The sequence below is a fragment of the Morone saxatilis genome, unplaced genomic scaffold, assembly GCF_004916995.1.
Source record: "Morone saxatilis isolate NCDOM2014 unplaced genomic scaffold, NCSU_SB_2.0 Contig23, whole genome shotgun sequence".
In the NCBI taxonomy this organism is placed as follows: domain Eukaryota; kingdom Metazoa; phylum Chordata; class Actinopteri; family Moronidae; genus Morone; species Morone saxatilis.
The window spans coordinates 15,785,169-15,789,875 of NW_023339796.1; the positions used below are offsets into that span (position 1 = coordinate 15,785,169).

Consider the following 4,707-nt stretch of genomic DNA (forward strand, 5'->3'; position numbering starts at 1 on the left):
AGAACAACCTAGACATAAAAAAAGGTTGTTCTCATCATGTTGCTGTAATAACCTCACCCCTACCCGTAATCTGTGGATGGCCTCATCCCTCTCGTGTTCCATCTCGTGGTACTCGGCTTTCTTGCTTTGCAAAATGTGGATTTCCTGGAAAATAATGAAAGGTACACTTGGGGTTTGAGGGGCTGACACATTCATCAACACCTGTGATTAAAATCACAGGTTTCCATCTTTGACTCCAGTCGATGATAAAATGGAACAATAACTACCAACCTCGTCTTTGGCCTTCAGCAGGGCCTCCAGCTCCTCCAGGGACTGGGTCAGCTCATCCTTCAGCAGGTCACTGGGGCCTTGGCCTCCATGGGCCTCTAATTCAGCCACCTTACAACACACACACACACACACACACACACACACACACAGAATTAAATCATGTTCAGCATGTGGGACACGGCTTCACACAAAAATCTTGTGGAATCTTGTGGGTGGAAGTTCGGTCTCTCTCCCATCCCCACAGCATTCAGTATTCTGATCCTAAACGACAATCATCTTACATTTGTGCCCACATAGTAACTAAAAGTCTTTCAGGGCGGCTAAACGGGCGCTTCTTGGAGGTTTCCGGAGCTCAACTTAAAATGATCAATTATAATGAATAGAGACTGAAATATCTTGCTTGATATTTTGTTCTTTTATTGTGAAGCAATTATGTCTTGTGTATGGAGCTTTACTACAAATTAAAACATGTTATAACTTCATCTACAACTAGGATTCATCAAGAGGGATATAAGAGCGAGTTCAGTCACCATTATCGGGTAAACAGGAATGAAATCCCACTGCGTTGTCATCTAAGCCTCATGAATCAGAAAAAAACACAAGGACACCTCTAAAATGACAAAGACAGGCTGTATTATTTCAAACCATGTATGGGGGAATTAAGGAGGAGCCGTAGAAAAGAAGAAAAAAAAGAAGAAGCGAGAAACGAGTGGATGCCAGCTCCCTCTGGTGATTTTTCATTTTTTCCTAACTGGGGCATTGAAAGTAGGATATTGCTGTCCTACAAACCCCTCTCTCTCTCTCACACCACCCCAGAGACGTGAACCATTTTCAGCCACCTGGTCCCCTTCCTCAGATAGAGGGAACGAGCTCGGTCCAAAGGAGACAGAGACAGGGTTCTCACTTCATTTGTTGATGAGGACCATAACGGTGAAAACTGTTTTTAAATACCAGACGAGTGGCAGAGAATTAAAAAGCAGTGATCGATACTGTAAAGCCAGGCTATAATGGAAAGGGACTGAGGTATTAAAGCATCGAATCAGAGGTTTGTAATTGTCAGCCTGAGGCGAGGTTGTTCCCAGAGGAATCAGCCACCAGTAAATGTGAAAATACTCTTTATTGATGAGTGAGGATAGGGAGGGCAGAGGCATCTGCATCCACTGGAACCTGAGTGGTAATTCAAGTGTAAAACCCTCCTGAGGCTCTGCGTATTCAGACCAAACTCCCTCGTGTTGAAATGTGACATTCGTCGAGTGCACAGTGAACCGGTTCAACCAGCAGAGAACACCTTGATTAAAGCCTTGGAGGCAAAACGCCTGCAGCACTAGTCACGTCAAAGAATGATGAAGTGTGTTACCAGCCTGACCAACTTGCCTTTTTATTATTTTTCTCATTCTTCTGAACAAGTACTTTCAAACCAAGAAATCAAAACCAACACGACCTCCCTCAACAGAGACAGATGTGTGACGAGTCCCGTCAGCCTCACCTTGCTCCTGTTTGAGCGATGGTTCACTCCAGCAATAATCCTGCTCCTGTTACAGACCTTGACAGCTCCAACATTGATAATTAGGTGTGACTTTAACCATCAAGTTCTGCCTTGCAGGTTACTACAGAATGAACAGGCTGCACATGAAGACCAAAGGACTTTAGAAGCTGCGAGAGAGAACAACTACTTTTCAGTGTTCGACTCAATAATGCATGGCGGGTTTTTGGCCCGATTTAACTTCTCATTAACCAGCGGTGTCTAATCTTTGAACAGACCTGTTTCAGCACTCACCTCTGTTACTAGGGACGCTGTAAAGATGTCTCTATCATACATAAAATATGTAGCTCTGAGGTCAACTATCCCACTCAGCTTTTCATGTAACAGCTAATCCATCCATCAACCATCCATCCATTCATTCACCTAAACCGCTTATCGCGTAGCATGCACTGGGTTAGAGGCAGCGTCTATTACAAAAAATATCCTTGATAGAAATCTCTCTTTTTTTCTCCTAACCCAACAATGAACATTCTGATATGTTTGATATTTCATTTTAAAATAAATGTATGATACCATGCAAAACTTCAAGAAAATATAATTTACATAACTACAAAAATCACCTTTATTCTGCTGTTCCAACAAGAAACAACTCTAAACCATCTGGTTTCTAAAAATGATACTCTAGATTAAGCATCCACGTATTTATTTCTAGGAAAACTAATTTAATATGTGATGAGATATATTTACACACTTAAATTTAGAAGTAGGGGTGTATGAGGAGAATGTAAAGGCAGCGACACTCGTCTCCATCTCCCCACAGCTGTTGAACAACCAGAGACTTGTGATTTGGCTCACCTGGTCTCGGAGTCTGTCCGTCTCCTCCTGATACGCTGCTAGCTGTTTCTTCCACTGCTCCACGTTAGCATTAGCCTCATGCAAAGCTGCCACCAGTTTGGAGTTGCTATCCTGCAGAGTGAAGAGTTCGGCTTCCAGGTTCATCTCACAGATAGACCTGGAAGACACAAACACAAACTGTAAATCAGTGACACATATATTACATATAATAATGCACATACAACCCTTATGATAATATGGCTTATATGGCACATGGTTATTCTGTACGGAAAGTGCTCAGAAAAACTTTGAACATCAATTTCCACAATAGCTGGACAAGCTCCTTGAGGGGAGATTGTTTGATTGATTGTTTCAAGAATGAACTGAACTGCTTAACAATAATACACAGTTCACAGTTGGTAAGTAAGTAAGTTGGTGAGTCATATCACTATAATAATACGTCAACAACCTCAGTTGTATTAACCCACCTTTTTAAGAATGTTTAAATCAGAGTTTAGTCACGAAACACTGAAATATGAGGCAAATGTTTACTGAATACTATAGCTGGCTGTGTAGTAACTGGTGCCAAGAGTTTGGAACATGATGAAACACTGTTGGCCTGGTTAACACAAGCAGCGAGCCACTATAAGAAGGCTATACCCAGGACTGCAGCAGCAGCAGCAGCAGCAGCAGCACACCTACTGCCCAGAGTGAAGGTCATTTCACAGATCTTATAACAAAGCAAAGATACACTCATTAAAATGCCCAGAGAGCAAACAACAAGACCAAGCTGTCCCCACAATAATCCTCTAATCCTGGAAGGCTTTTATTTAAAAGTCATCTTTATCAAAAGACTGAACGTGATATTGAAACACTACTTTTTCACAAGTAATACTCTAACTATGTTGGATGAAGGAGTAGAAAATAGAAGAAGTTTTCTGTTTTTTTGCATTACTATGATACTATCCTCCTGACAGCTCAATCCTACTTGGGATTGCATTTACAACAAATTTAGTCCCAATATATGATAGAGTCATTGTATGGCCTATATATATGCAAGTTAAAACTACAAATCACATAACAGATACATCATTAAGTGTTATCAATTTCAATTGATTTTGGTGCAGTCTGCACAAAAGATCAGTCAGACTCTCTCTTCATCCCTGATCCTTTGCCTTCGCTCTGTCCTTCTACATCTAGAAAGCTTGAGGTTGTTCCATGGCAACGGTTTACCATGGTAACCATTCAGGAGCAGTTTTCTGTCGTAATAATTGGACTGTAGGATATAAAAGCATTGTGGGTGGCTCAAAGGACTGAACGAGGAGATGTTTACAAGCCTTATTTGATGCTATGTATGAGTCAACGCCTCAACAATGGCCTCTTCGGTTCCTAGAAGGCTTAACAAATCAAATGACGTCAAACTGTAATAAAACCAAGAAATGAAAACCAAGTTAATACTCAGTGATCACTGCTGGGAGGGAAGGAGTTAAAAGTAAAGGAGTACCTGCTTGAGTGCTTCCAATAGTATTGATCAACTGAAATCTGTAGCAACCTCATGAAGTTTAGCTGATGGTAGTGTTACTGTGTCCAAACTACAATGTGAATACCAGCACCATCACATGGAGGATTCACCCTAACCCTAACCCTGAAGAGAATATCCATACCACTCTAATATTTGTCTACAAAGCTGGAGCCAGGTGACGACTAGCTCTAACTATTCCTTTAATGATATTACACTATAAAAATAATTGAATGCATTTGACATGAACTTTCTAGCACACAATCCAGTTACGGAAAACTTCCCAGTGGAAAACCAACCAATGAAAGCCAATGAAGATTTTAAGTCAGTCGTTGTGCTTCTCTTGAAGCTTCAAGCTCAGTTCCACACATGTTTGTGAGTACTGTATAAAGTGAGAGATATCACATCAGACATCAAGCTGAAACTGTGTGTGCAGGCGAGCAGAACAGAGAAAAACTGGGAGTCTACGATGCAACTTTTAAAAGAACAAGTAGACACACAATCACCAAGTTGACACCAGACTCTCAACACCTACACAAAACAAGCACTTCTCAAAGGGGTTCTTATCACAGTATTGTTTGAACTGTGTGTGTGTGTGTGT

The 4,707-nt window shown here is 41.2% G+C and overlaps 1 pseudogene; it reads right to left on the reverse strand.

The window, feature by feature from the left end:
• The window catches only part of LOC118334521, a 10,529-nt pseudogene that overhangs the window by 2,005 nt on the left and 3,817 nt on the right, over positions 1–4,707 (reverse strand).